We start from the raw sequence: 15984 nt of genomic DNA, 5'->3' as shown, positions 1-15984 counted from the left end.
ATGGGGTTATCATCTATGGATTATACCCAGTGTTACAGAGTTATAGTGCAAGGATTATAGGTTCATAGGTAAGTTCTAGGCAATTAGATTACAGACATTTATAAACCCAACCAAAAACCCTGTTCAAAAGTTCACTCCAACCTCAAGGGAAGGCAAGACAAGACAATACCAGGAGGGAGAAACTGAGGCTGCCCATCAAATTATCTAGGTTTACCTTGAAGGAGTCAAGAGTGTTACTTTGCTTGACATGTAGTGGAATTTTGTTCAAGAAGTGAGGGATACATTGGGATATGAAGCTATCAAACCAATGTCTCTTGTTTAACTGCTGACAAAGGTTTAGTTCTTTTAACTACGTATTTGAGGCACAATTTGCTCTGTGAAGAAATGGGTCAAATAGGGTTGGATCTTTCATGTCTTGAAAGGGTAGGCATAGATCTGCATAGAGGAACCTATAAGAGGCTGAATAGAGAGAAAGGGCAGCAAGTCTGTTCTGATAAATAAGATGTTTGAAGGCCACTGATCGTTTTACTTATGAATCTCAAAGTGCTCTCAAGTTGAGTGATATGATTATGCAAATATGTGCTAAAAGGTTCATTATATTTAGTAAAGGGTCTGATGTTGTAACGAGTAAAGGGGAATTAAGACTTCTTTGGAAATGGTGGAGTTACCTTTGGAAATTAGATGAGCCAGATAAAAGTCTTTTCACACTACTGTGAAGACATGATGGTTGAATGATAGGGAATTATCCACAAAAGTGTCAAGATCTAGTATGACAGTATCTGACTAGATGACTGTGTCACCAATATGACATGAGAAAATTATTTGTTTACCAAAATGAACTATGCTACATTTTTTCACATTTAATTTGAGACCATTGTCCTTGCATCAGTTATTAACATGGTCTAACTCATATTGGAGCAATTGTGAGTTAATGGAGGATTGAATAATAAGACCCAATTTACAATCTTCTGCAAACTTAGATGGCCATAGGCCAGGAGTGTTGTCCTGAAGGTATGAGAAATAGATGCCAAACAGGAGAGGGCCCAACACTGAGCCCTATGGTACACCACTGGTAACCTGTTTTCTTTCACATGTGGCACCTGTGACTCTAACCACATGGGTTCTGTTAGGAAACCAGTTAGCTGTCTAGCACATAACATAAGGAATTATATTCAGATTTACAAATCTGTCAATACTCCCTGCATTGGGAATAGAGTCAAAGGCCTTGGCCAGGTCCAGACATGCAGTATGTACTGCAAAACCACTATTCACCACTTCCGTTACATTTTCAAAGAAATTAATCAGGCTAAAGAGGCTAAATCTGCCTTTGACAAAGTTAAATTGATGAGGGTTCAGGATTAAGAGATTTTCAATGTCCCAATTAATGAGATCTCAGATAATAAACTCCATAACTTTACATATGAGGCTAGTGAGTCTAATGGGGCTATAATTACCAGGGTCCATGATTGGGCCACCCTTGTGCATTGACATTACATGGGTCACCCTTGTGTAATGGCATTATGAGTGTTTTCCATGCTTCAGGAATGCAACCAGTAGAGCTGCTTAGATTAAAGAGGTTAGGTAGGAGGCTCAGATAGGCCATATTTGACACTGATAATTGGGTAACTCACTATATTATTTAGACCTATGGATGAGGTGTTTTTAGCTTTTTATGTGTGATGTAATGGAGATGTAGTTCATTGGTTACATCTAGGGGTTTACAGTTATACCTAACAGTTTACTTGGATGAATGTTGAGTCACTGAACCAAGTGACCTATGTAGTACTTTTACTAAGCATTTGTGGCCCCCCTACAAATCCTTATTTGTCTCTTTTTGCGATCAGTTTATGTGGGATTTGGGTGGTTTATTTTTGTTCAGAGAAATTAGTTTTGAGATTGTGATTTTTAATTAATATACGTTTTGGTGAAAAGTCTTCATTTTTTTGCCATTTGGGATTTTAACTGCACTCAGGGTTATAATACATGGCATACTATAGCAATAACCCACGCCTGGGTTTGGGTAATGCGGGATTTACCCACGGTTGGTGTGGTTTGGTCCCGAGGGCGAAGCCCAAGGGACCAAACAAAGACAACCGTGGGTAAATCCCGCATTACCCACACCCAGGCGTGGTTATTGCTTATATTATGACATTATTTAAGAAAAGAAATAATTACTTTTCTTAAATAATGGCATTGTATAATGCCTCTTTGCTGCCCTTCCGCAGCTGTCTGGTATCCGCGGCAGTTCTGATGTACTGCGCATGCCTACGCAGTACATCAGAGCTGTGGCCAAAAGCAACGGAGAAAGCAAGATCTCCATTGCTTTTTACTGTTTCGCTATATTAAATGGGTTTAACATAGCGAGACAGCTTTAAAATAAGCAATGGAGATCTCCGTTGCTTATTTTAAAGCTGTCTCGCTATGTTAAACCCATTTAACATAGCGAGACAGGTTTAAAAAAAAGCAATGGAGAAAGCAAGATCTCCGTTGCTTTTTAAACACTGTGTCGCTATGTTAAAGGAGTTTAACATAGCGAGACAGCTTTAAAAAAAGCAACGGAGATCTCTGTTGCTTTTTTTAAACCTGTGTCGCTATGTTAAACTCTTTTAACATAGCGAGACAGTGTTTTAAAAGAGACTTATACTAATGGAAAAAGTCCGGGCGACCGGACCTTTTTCCATTAGTATAAGTCGATTTATAACGTGCACGCTGGCCAATCAGCGTGCACGTTTTGGAATATTAATGGGTGGTCATGGTATAATTGAAGTTAAGTAATTATAGTGTACAAGTTATATATACTTTGTGCATTAAACAGTAATAAAAGGGTTACATTTTATGTTGTATCATTGTAACACCAGGGTTCTAATTGATGCTATGGAATTTCAGGGCAAGAGTTATACCTGATGTTATGGTGTTAGAGGGCACGGGTTCATGTAATGGAATTACGGTTTAGGATTATACCTGGAAGTCAGCAGTCATCCGCATCTTCCAAGGTGAGGACCTGAAAGAGGTATATCCTTTACAGATACCTCGAGGGGTACCTCCCTTGATAGCAGTACTACCCATGTATTAGCAAACAGACAGATTGCCTACCCCTTGATTGTCCTGTACTTGGGGAGCAGTCCCTTGAACCATGTGTGTGGTCAATAGTTGCACATGGAACTGGGCAGTCTTTTCTCTAGGGCTGATACAGGCTCATATGGTCTTGAAGGTCCTTGTGAAAGCAGTGGTAATACCACAAGTGTTAAACATCAGGTGGTTGGTGAGATTCAGAACCATAACTATGTCATCTAGAACCCTGAGCAGTTCCCCAGTGGCACCCCCCCAAATTCAATTGTGTTGAGCAAAAAAAAAAAAATTATCTGCACTTTGAAACTATAATGACCTGCTTACTACAAATGTAACAAGCAGCTTGCTACAATTAAAGCACCACATGCCGAGCACTTTAGCACTTCAGCCATTGGCATCACTTTATGAGGCTGCAATATCCAGATAACTTCATAAAGTAATCCAGTACTATCCTCTCACACTATCGGCAACTGCCATTCATGCTCCCCTTTACTCTGCTCCCCGAGTAGTCACCCAATTCACCCAGTCCTAGTTATGGCACTGCAGGGACCCTTCCTCATGAGTGCAGGAGTTCACCTTTAAGGAATATTGGTTGATGTCATTGCAAGACCACATGCAGGCCTCTCTTTACCTCACTTGATATTTGACAGGTGCATCCCTAAGTAACAGTACCATGTCATCTGAGCTATGGTACTCAACTGACATGTGCTGATCCCTGAGAGGTTCCAATAAGTGCAGGTCCTTCAAAACTGGAGCTAAGATTAATGGGTTAGGAGGTTTACTGTATATTGCTGCTGAAAAGGGAACCCAGAAAACTAGTAGACCCTTATCTCTGAGATGAGCAGGCACAATCAGCTCTGCTCTTCATATAGTTTTTATCCAAATTATCCTTCCATTGGAGAAAACTCTCTGGCATTAAAGTTGTCTTTAGTCTGTGCCTGTGCCTCCCCCCTTAATTTCCAATGAGTATCTTAGAAAAAAATAGGTGTATCCTTGAGTTATCCCAGCCATTAAGCCTGTACACAAAGATTCTATATATGCAGTCTGGTTATAGATGGATACTGTAATCAAACTAGAAAAATAATATATGGGATTTAGCTGCTACCTGAAGAACATTTTAAGAGCTTTACCACTGGGGGAATTTTTAAGAATTAGAAGAGCATGTAGTAAGTGGGATTATTTGTTATTGGAATCAGAAAAGATGGTTAATATTTTTGCTGACAGAAATTATACTCGAGTATACGACAGGCGTATTTTAATGCATGTGATAGAAACAAGAAGGAATTGTTAGGGATGAGTGAGACACATTTTGGGTGTTATGGAATAATAAAAATAAAGTTAATGATAGATATATTTTTGACTAACTATAATGCTTTTATAGAAGTATTATGATAGAGAGATATAATTTTGACTAACTATAATGCATCTACAGAAGTATTAAAATTATTTTTGAAAAAAAAAGCACATTGGAAAATATAATGAGAATGAGGCACTGTGGAAAGAAAGTTTGAAATTATTTCTTATAAAATAGAAAAAAGCATAAAATATATGTTAGTACATAGTTATTATAAAAAGAAATATGGTTTATGTAATACAAGGTAATTGTGGGCTTTGTTACACAGGTAAAAATATAAGAGAGTTTAAAGTCAGACTTCAGGAACATATAACTGATATTAAAAATAAAGATATGCATAATCCAATAGCAGAATAGTTGATTTTACTCATAAGGTGTAGTTAGGGTTTTTTTATTACAAGTGACAGTTATCACAGATGCTAATAATGCCGATAGAATTTTACTTCAGCAGGAAGTGGAAACAAATTTGAAATTTGGGGCTTTAAAGCCATAAGGCTTAAATAATGAATTATATTGGAAAATGTTATATAGGGTTTAATTTGTTTATTTTAACTTAAGTTATTATGTTTTTATATGATTTAGGAAATTAATTTTTAATAGAGTTGGATGTTGCCCTTTTAATTAATGGGATTTAATTTGGGGAATTGGTCATGTGATGTTTTAGAGTATTTAAATATATGTGCTTGTCATTTTGTGTGTGAATCTTTTAAAGACTTTCAAATGAGCCGCTAGATATTAAATCACTATTCATATAATGTATTTGGTTCACCTTTTGTGACTTGATTACATTTATTTTGTTTTTTTCTTTTTGTTGTTGTGGTTTAAATAAATGGATACTGTCCCTTTTACTGTCAAGAATATAGATTTCTCTACAATTTGCATGCTAAGTGCACTGAGCAGACTAAGTATTCTAGAGGAAATTTCTGTGTGATCTCTGTGGCCCACAGTACGTTGTGGAGCCCACAGCACCTCCATGCCCCACCTGTTAAGGAGTCTAATGCCTTGGACAAGATACGTAAAAGGGTTTTCTCTAGTGGCACTTTAGGAGTTAGTTCTCCACAACTACATGTTTCATTTATTTGGATTCCAGTCCTCATGAGTATATCATGTGCTGGAAAAAAGCTTTAAGCATTTCCTCATCATGGGATTGAAGAAAAGACTGGTAAGATCTTAGTATAGTGTCTGTAGCAAATGTTCACTTGGTATACTGTAATTATGATGGGTCACTGATACAGCTAGGGTAGCAGACCTTGATACATTTCTGTGCAGAACAGTGTGGCTCTGACTCTCCCATTTCAAGGAAACAAGCTTTCCAGATCTTAGTGTACACTATCAGTTGTAAACTAAAGGAAAGAATTTTACAACATATGTCAGCTATTCGTAATGGGAATATGCACAATGCATTGTTTCAACATATAAAATGTAATGAGAATCATTCTTTTAATTTTATGGTTTTGCAAGTGATAAAATTATCAAAAAGGGGGGAGATTTGGTGAATGAAGCGGAATATAATGAGACTAAATGGATCATTGAACTAGGAGCTGACAGGCTTCCTGGTTTAAATGGGGTTGTTCCCCTTAAACCAGCCTTAAAGAAAAGGCAGGTAGTTTACTAAAATTTGATTGGTGCTGAATTGATTTAAATACACTTATGTGTTTTTATGCATTGTAATGTCTGAGGAAGGGTTTTTAACCTCAAAGCGCTAACATTGTTTTTGGATTTCTACAATAAATCGTTTTTACAGCCTGGTGTTCCAGACTTCATCATTTTTATTTTTCGGCTCTTAAACTTGTGAGTCTGGACTTTAGTGTGGTAGGCTTACTTTTTTGCATTTGATGTATTACAGCATTCAGGTCATCCATGTAAAAACGTTATGCTCATGTATTAAATACACTTAGCAGAACTCTTAGAACAGACTTAGAGGTAGTCTTTGAAACTGCCCCTCCTTGGGATCAAATCCAGGGTTTCTGTTATCATATCTTATTAGCTCCAATGGTGACAAATGACTTTCATCCACATTGTAACTTAGGATCTTAATTGAACACATCTGATGCAGCAGACTGCAGGTGGGTAGTTCTGCAGGGTATCATACTTCTGCAGTAGCTGGCCAGCTGGCTGACATCACTGGGTCTGATTGATATCTTCTGGTACGACAGTATTTGGGATCTCTATAGGAAGTGGCGTCAGTTCAAATTGCATAGGCAACACTTTCAGTACAAAATATTGTTGATAGGGGTTGTATTTTATGGTGGCCAAGGCCTTGCAAGAGAATGAACTCCATTGTTTCCATTCTTGAGTGACTGCCTCCTGGTTGCCTCAGGAACTCCTTGTCCTGGGGGCCTCCATCAATGGGAGAGGTTCTTTCTGAGCTTGTCTTAAGAGAATTTATTTTAAATGCATACTTTCTAAGTCTTCTCTGCATGTTTTGATGAGTAGCCAACGTATGGAGGGCATGCAATGCTTGCAATGAGGGAATATCCCTCATTCACACCTGATGTATGTCATCTAACAGCTCTGGCCCCATCTCCACATCTGAATGTATATTTTCAAGACCCAAGTCTGCACTGCAGACTCTTTCTTGGGATGACTCCTCTGATACACATTTGCTTCCCACCCTGAGGTAGAGGAGAGCAGGAGAAAACATTTTCATTCCTCTCATTTCTGTCCTAGAATTGAATGTGTAGGCCACTAACATAACCTGAGTCATCAACATTGCAGGCAAATGTCTTACTTCTATGTCAATAATGTGTCTGTCTGTCTGTCTTAGAATAATCTTTATTATGGTACAATTTAACACTGTTCATGCTACTTGTTTCTGCCTATGTTGGGGGCCTTGCAGGTCATGTCTCTGGCTTCTGGATGACAACAAAGACAAAAGCCCAGACTACGTCCTTCTATGCCTTCTGTTCTTAATCATGGTCATGATATTCACATTGCCTTTTACAAGCATGAGAATGCAAGGGTTGCAGTGAACTGTGGAATGTGATGTCACTGATTCTGCTGCACACCTGAGGATGTGGCTATTGCAGTGGACAGTGGTGTCACTGATTCTACTGCACACCTGAGGACGTGGATCCTGAAGTGTATTGTGATGTCACTAACTGTGTTGCACATGTAAATATATGGGTAGTGAAGTGTATTATGATGTCATTAACTCTGTTGCACATCTGAGAATATAGACTGTGATATTACTAAGTCTGGTGCACACCTGAGCTTACAGGTACTTCAGTGTCTTGTGAGGTATCTGAGGCTGTGAGTTACCACATATTAAGGGATCTCCTGTTGCTGGAAGAGCCCTCTTGATGGGCTCTGCAGTGCCTGCCTATCCCTTCCTTGAAATTCTGATGATAAGGACAGGAGCTAAACTGGGGCAGGTGCTACTATATGATATCATGCAGGTGCAGTGCCAGCAGGGGAGTCTTTGACTGTAACCATGAAGGAAACAAACAACCTAACAGACTAGAACAGACATGTGCAAAAGAGGATTTCTGCAACTCTGCATCAAGTCTGGATCACCTTCTCATAAATCAAATGATATGGTGAGTATGTATTTGTTAATGATACCTGATAGGGGGCACTGAATTTTGCTTAGCATTTACACTTGCAGCCTCAGTTTTGCCAGTCTGTACTTACAGTGCATATGTGGAAGAGCACTGAAAATCAGAAACTTGTCTTTGCAGCAGGAGCTCTTTCAGAAGAAGCAATGACCCATATATTCCTATCATGACCCTAGTGGTACTGTTTTTCATTCACTTATTTTCATAAGCATGAACACTGTGGCACTGTTTTTCAGCTACGTATTTTCATCAGCATCCATACTGTGGCACTGTTTTTCATTAACTTATTTTTACTAGCATCCACACTAACATCTGCACAGCTGCAGTGAACAGTAAGCAGTACTTGCTCCTCCTTAAGAGTTTTCAGTTAGCCCCTGTCACAGTCAGACAGCCTGCTGAGCAGAGCTGGATCATGGTCAAATAGGGCGCTATGCAGGGTAATGGATCGGGGCCCCCTACATAAACAGGAGCCCCACCAGCCATTCTAGTGCCTCATTACTTGACTATTTCTCCCCTATTGCCATAAACACTGTTCAAACCTGTGAGTGTGCATAATATGTTCTTCTTTACTTCTACAATGATAATAGATATTTGGATCATACCTTTCAACTGTACAGTTTTTCACAGAATGTGCAAATTTTTGCCCCATATTTTTGGGCCCATTTCTCATAAAATTGTGTTTTTCTGGCAAATTATTGAAGATTGAAGTTAGAAAATAATGCCAGATGTTTGAAATTCAGACTTTGTACCCTTCAGAAAATTAATGTTACTGAAAAACCTGTTATTCTATCAATGTTCTAAGTTTGTAAGAGAAGTATATTTAAAAATTGTCCATATTTTTCGGCTTTTGACCCCCATTAAATATGACTTTGCCTAGATTTCTTGCTCTAAGAGGTTAAGAGGTATTATCTGGATTTAATTTAAAACTTTTATTTCAAATGTTATAGCACAAACACTGATAGACATTTGCTAAACAAAACAATATAGTCTCACAATAAAAACAGACTTACATTAGTAGTAAACTTCTCTACCCTTGAAACTCACATTCATTGAAATGGCATCGAAACCCACATTCAAGAAAATGCTTTTGGCCAACGGCGAATAAAGTTTGCCTTCGGGCTATTTTCAAATCATAGGCTTGTTGTACACATTTTTAGGACCATGCAGACATACATGTGTTCTTTGATTCACCTTTCTGATTGTATTAAATTATATTCCTTGTATAATACAAAGCCACTTGTTTGAGTGTGTTTTAAATTTGTAGTTTTGAGCAGTTTTCCAGTAAGGAATGAAACAATAAATTTGTAGTTTTGAACAGTTTCCCAGTAAGCAATGAAACAAAATGTATGAACCAATAATAACAAAATGCCCATTCCAGAACATTTCAACCATAAAAGGACACTCAATATTAGTCAATATGAACAATCTCTGCAGAAGAAAAATCATCTGAATAATTCCAAATTAAAGAGATCTGTAACTAATGAAGAGGTTGCTGCTAGCAAACAACTTTACTTTTCAGTGTTTCATCCCTACATTCAGTGCCTGCTGCCCTTGAAGAATAACTTGCCTAGGTTACATTAAAAATTAGTAAGCTGGTAATATTGCAATAGAGAATGAGTGGAAAACCGATCAAGGATTCATGGTTACTAGGTATCTCACCAAGGAGGATACACTCAGGAATGCAGCACCCCTACTCCCTTAAAGTACAGCACAGTATCATTAATCCATCTACATGATGTGGGAATAGAACCAACAGCCTTCTGCATCAAAAGGCAAATATGCTACCTGTTGTTTTACTAACACTGCTTGCAAATACTCTAGCACAAACAGTGACAACGATTTGCTATGCAAAACTATTGCCCATTAAAAACAGACTTAACACGAGCAACATTAAACTTCTCTTCCCTTGAAGCTCACAATTCCTTGAAAATGCACTGAAACTCATGCACTTTGAGTAGTCTGGTAGTTGATGCAGAGGATTCAGGTTCTTGTCTCGTGTAACTAAGGCACAGGGTTTGAGCCTGAGCAATTTAACGAACTTGCCATCCTTAAGTAGGAAATCACACACACACGTACACGCACACGCACACACCATTGTTTATTTGCAGGCATACATTTTAATGCACCAGCAGGAATGTTTTTCACACATACCATTATTCATATGCAGGCATACATTCCAACGCACTAGCAGGAACATTTTTCACATACCCCTTACTGGTGGAACATTTGTTGTGTTTTTCATTTAAATTCCATGTGTAGATACAGAAAAGAACAAGCAACAGCAGGTGTGCACATTGCATGCAGGGATGCACAGACACAGACGGTGTTCTTAAAGAAGTACAAATGCCTTTAAAGAAGAAATGTATTTTTTTTTTAATTGAAAAGTAAATAAATTCCACCTTATCTCTTTTATATAGAGTTACATCTTACAATACTCAACTGCAACCTTACCAGCAGTCGCCATCCTCCACCTTCCCAAGTTTTTCCTCAAATCCCTCACACATTTACAACTTCCTCACCCATCTCATCTACAATTCCTTACCTCCCTAAAATCAAACTCCCACACAGCTACTCAACTTCTCCCAGAGGCAAAATGAAACACTATCCCCCTCTCCCCCACCTCATACATTTCTCCCATCTCTCAATACGCTGCTTTTGTCTGTGGACATCCATCCCAACCCTGAATCTCATCTCCCCTCCTCTTCCAACCCTTCTCCTACTCTCTCCACCACTCCAACCTTTCATCGCCAAAAAACGCCTATTTCTGTACTCCATGAACATATGAACCGTAGTTAACAAATCAACTGAATTTCATGCCTGGTTATCCCATCACTCTCCCAACATCTTAACCCTCTGTGAAACCTGGTTAAAACCCCATATTCCTGACAGATATTTTCTTCCCCTAGGTTACAACATCCTACAACTAGAGAGAACTCAGAAAAAAGGTGGTGGAGTTGCTATCTTATACGCCATCCACCTTAATGTTACCCCTCTAACTATCCCTTCCCCCTGACTCTGCAGCCGATCTGCTAGTCTCAAACTGTAAACTTAATGCTCATACCTCAATTAACATTGTGGCAATTTGCATTCCCCCTGGTTACAATATTACAACATTAGAAAACATTCTCTCCTGGCTCACCCAACACCTACCAAATGAAACAATACTCAGTGGTGATGTCAACATAAACTGGCTATCTCTCATCAGATTCTCCTACCTCCAGTATTAATTTACATGGTTTCTCCCAACTAATAACTACCCCCATTTATACTACAAAATCTATCAATCGTAACACTCTCCATGATTGAATACTAGCCTCCCACCCACACAAATATCATTTCCCCAATACACTGCCAGATGCCATTAGCGACCACTTTCCTAGCAAAGTCCTTAGATTCACCCCACATTACAGCAGACCACATAAGTTCTTAGCTTGCCTCAAATTAACAAACTTTGATTCAAACACATTAAACAGCCATATCTCAGCTATCAACTGGTCTTTCCTTAGGCAGCCACCCCTTGATGAAGCAGTAACCAAATTTAACTCTATATGCCTAAACATACCTTTACGCACAGTTAGGGTTAAATCAATAATATCTCCTTGGCTAACCCATGCCACCTGCTCCCTAATGCTAAACAGGGACAACGCTTGGAAGCTGTGGTCCAAAACCAGTCTTCCCTCCCACCTCACATGGTACAAAGAACTTTGCAACCTTACCAAGAAATTTGTCTACAATGACAAGAGGAACTTCTATAATAATCCTCCTACCAAAAACATGGACAATCCCAAGAATTTCTGGCACACTATCAATCAAATTCTACATCCAGGCAACCAATCTTCCCCCAACCTTGTCCCTCTAACTCACCACTAGAAATTGCCACCAACTTCAACTCCTATTTCATTGAAACTATCAGCACATTAACTACCCAAACCAACCCCTGCACAAACAATACCCCTCCAACATCCCTCCTTCTTCCGCTAACTCCTTTCTTCCCTTTTGTCTCAAAACTGTCACCACAAACTACATAAAATCCCTACTTCTAAAACTTAAATTTTTCTCCCCCTCCATGGACAACCTTCCTCCAGAAAGCAGCCACCTCTTTAGCCCTCCCCATCTCTATATTCATTAACCACTCCATTACTGAGGCCAAAGTGCCAGCAATCTGGAAACAATTCAACACCTTACCCATCCATAGAGGCAGTAACTCCTCTGAACATTTGAATTTTAGACCCATTGCTATTCTATCCCCTGTCTAAACTTCTTGAGAAATGTGTAGACAAACAACTCCTTCAATACCTCTCACAAGAGAACCTATTAACCCCCACTCAACATGGCTTTCACCCTAAACATAGCACCTCCACTGCCCTAATTTCCTTCACTAACACCATGTCACTAGCTAGAAATCAAAACAAACTGGTCTCTTGTCTGTTTCACAATTTCTCCAAGGCTTTTGACACAGTCTCCTGCCCCCTCCTCTTACACAAGCTCTCAGAATTCAGCCTGTCCACCTCCACAATTTTCTGATTTACTAGCTACCTTAACAATAGACTCCAGTCTGTTAAATGGCTTTCTGCAATTTCTCCTGCACTTCCAGTTAAGATGGGTGTCCCTCAAGGATCTATCCATGGCCCACTATTATTTAATATCTTCACCAACCAGCTGTACAAATTCTGCCCACAGTCATCCTCATTCAATACTCAGATGACTCCACTCTTATTACCATAGCAGATAAACTCACTGACCTACAGTCTACTACCCAGGCATCCTTCCTATCTACTGAGAGCTGGCTCACCATGAACCAGCTAATACTAAATCTGAAATAAACAAAACTGCTGCTATTCATCCCTAAAAATGAGTAATCTTAAACCTTCCTTCTCAATCACATTCCACAATAATATTCCTATCATTGTGGAATCACAGACCAAGCTACTGGGGGTCATCACTGATGACCAACTGAAGTCTGACTGCACATTCTCAATAATATTAAGAAAACCCACCAAAAACTAGGACTTCTTTACTTGAACAAGAAATTCTTATCCAATAAAGCCAAAATGCCCTATCCCATGCCTACCTTCTCCCCAGCCTACTCTACGGCTCACAAATCCTGACCAATCTTCAAGCTACGCTCATATCAAAGCTAGAATCCACTTCAACAAAGAGGCTAAATTGGCTGCTGACCACCCCTACTAGTCACACCACTGCCTAGCTCTTAAAAAGTTAAACTGGCTAGATCTTCCCCACTGCCTACTCCTCTCTCAGCTTCAAATGATACATTCTATTCTGTATCTTCCCTCCTTCTATACCAGCATACCTTCACTCATCTAATCTCCCCCTACTCACCACGAAGATCTCTCCATAGTGCTGAACAAAACCTTCTCTCTATCTACAAGCCTAAATCTAAAATGAGTCAAAACCTGTATAGCTACTCTCTGGCCCAGTCTTGGAATTAACTTCCAGTGGACATTAGAAACACCAACATCAGTTCAAAACAGCTACCAAAAGCTATCTAAACAAAACCTGGATCTGTCACTGTAACCATAGTTCTTGACCTACCTCCCCCCCATTTCAACTCTTTCTCTCCTAACCTTCTTCCTTCTCCTATCTACTCCCTTTACTGCATAACAACCTTTACTACTTTAATAGTCTACTAGCATAGCAGCTATTAATTGAACCTGGGTCTCACTCTCTATAATTATTGTACTGGAGAACATTTATAATGTTGATTGTAAATACTTAGAGATGTTACCATGTATTATATCTGATTTTCTTCTATAACTTTGAGTATTCATGTTATACTGTTGATATTGTACTTGTATATACTTACTTGTGGAGCTGTTCACATTGTATTTGTGTATAGTTACTTGTTGAGCTGTTCACATTGTATTTGTGTATACTTACTTGTGGAGCTGTTCACATTGTATTTGTGTATACGTACTTGTGGAGCTGTTCATATTATACTTGTGTATACTTACTTGTGGAGCTGTTCACATTGTATTTGTGTATAGTTACTTGTGGTGCTGTTCACATTGTATTTGTGTATACTTGTGGAGCTGTTCACATTGTATTTGTGTATAGTTACTTGTGGAGCTGTTCACATTGTATTTGTGTATACTTACTTGTGGAGCTGTTCACATAGTATTTGTGTATACGTACTTGTGGAGCTGTTCACATTGTATTTGTGTATACTTCCTTGTGGAGCTGTTCACATTGTATTTGTGTATAGTTACTTGTAGCACTGTTCACATTGTATTTGTGTATACTTACTTGTGGAGCTTTTCTTCCTGAGCCTCCACTGAAAAACGGCTTTGGCTCAGTTGGACTAACCCTGTCAACAAATGTCAAATAAATAAAAACAAACAAGCAAATAAATAAATAAATGTTGTGGCAGCTCCCTGACCAGCGGGGACCCCTCCCAGCCAGTGGGCTCTAGTCCACTGCCTAGGTCGCCTAGTGCTGGATCTGGCTCTGCTGCTGAAAGAATGATATGTGTTGTCTTAGTACAACGCCTAAAGCCTACCACATTGTAACACTGAGCCAAAACGCATCTCTGTATTAATTCTTTAAGCCTACTAGGGCATAACTGATCCTTTCATGAGTGACCCAGGTAGATATTGTAATAGAATTAGACATGGGCCTACAGGGTAAAGTGCAGTGGCTTTTCCATGGCTATATTGGTTATCACTGTGGATTCACTTTGGGGGTTTATTTCAGCATTTTTAGCAGCAGTATAAAATAATAGTCTTTCCTGGTTAGGGGTTGCCACAGCAGAACTCCGGTCTGCTAATGACTGGCAGTGGATTTTTATGGTGCCAAGTTGCCAGCCCGACGCCCAACCTTCAAATAAGGCGCACCCATTCACGCACGTACCTACCTGCATGTCTTTAACATCACTCGACTGCGGGAAGGACATGCAGACTCCACACAGAAGGCAATCCAGCTGAGAACTGAACGGAAGAACCTCTTGCTATGAAGCAACAATGCTAACTTCTGCACCACCGCGGCCACGTGAACAAATAGGAAGCTTACTCATGTCTGCTGGAATTTAATGTGCTCCTTGGCTTCTATACTGTGGAAATATTTTAGGAAGCACATTTTGATAAATGTTATTATATTCCTATCTGATAACAATTATGTTTGCTTTGGACACCCTGTCATTTTTGACCTATGCGCATAAAAACAAAAGTAATCTTTAAATTGTTTTTATTTGGAGGAAACTGATTTCCTCATTCTTTATTTCAAAAGTTTTATCTTTTTTCTTTACTTATTTTGGGAATTTCACATAACCATATGTGGTTAAAAGAAACCATCTGCTTGCAGTCATTTTCTACTTTATTTTCTCTATAACAGAAGCTTGTAATATGCATTTGGGTTGTTGGATCCCTTTAGTATCTGTGCCACAGTATGGAATCCTGTTGTACGTAACAATGTTGCTTTCTAGAATTCTGTCCTGTTGTGCATAACAAACAATGTTGCTTTCTAGAATTCTGTCCTGTTGTACATAACAAACAATGTTGCTTTCTAGAATTCTGATGTACATTTTGTACATTGAAAAGAAATAAAATCTTTCTTTAGGCTTCTTCCTGTGTATGACAACAAAGAAAAAGTTTTTTATCTCTGGAATAAGAAGTCGCATCTTTTCCCGTAAATTCCAATGTTTTGCTTACTATGCTTCTAAGAGTGAAACAGGGATGTTGCTGGAAGAGCTTTTAGACTGTTCTTTAGGCATCTGTAATTTCTGGGTTTTATTTTCCCAAGAAGAGTAAAATGCTATGCATTTGATTTTCCTGGGGACTGCAGAAACAGAAACCCATTACACTCAAGGAAAATACAAGTCAAGAAATCATTAGAGTGTAAAAGCCATTCTGGCTACTTGAAACTTCTAACAAACAAAAGTTCTACATCACTGAAGCTACTAACTCTTCACTTTGCTAGATGTGATCTTATTTCCAAGTTGCTTTTATTCACTTAGAGGCATTCAAGCTGAAAGCAAGTTCATTTTCTAAA

General features: G+C 38.9%; 1 protein-coding gene across 2 annotated transcripts in view; it reads left to right on the top strand.

Annotated features, from left to right (window-relative positions):
- Window positions 1–15984, top strand: part of TSHR (thyroid stimulating hormone receptor) — a 1235241-nt gene that overhangs the window by 129982 nt on the left and 1089275 nt on the right. The window lies entirely within an intron of this gene.

The sequence above is a fragment of the Protopterus annectens genome, chromosome 6.part0 (genome assembly GCF_019279795.1).
Source record: "Protopterus annectens isolate FY-2018-M chromosome 6.part0, PAN1.0, whole genome shotgun sequence".
Taxonomy (NCBI): Eukaryota; Metazoa; Chordata; order Ceratodontiformes; family Protopteridae; genus Protopterus; species Protopterus annectens.
Note: the sequence above shows the minus strand (reverse complement) of the source record. Positions and strands in the feature narration are given on the sequence as shown.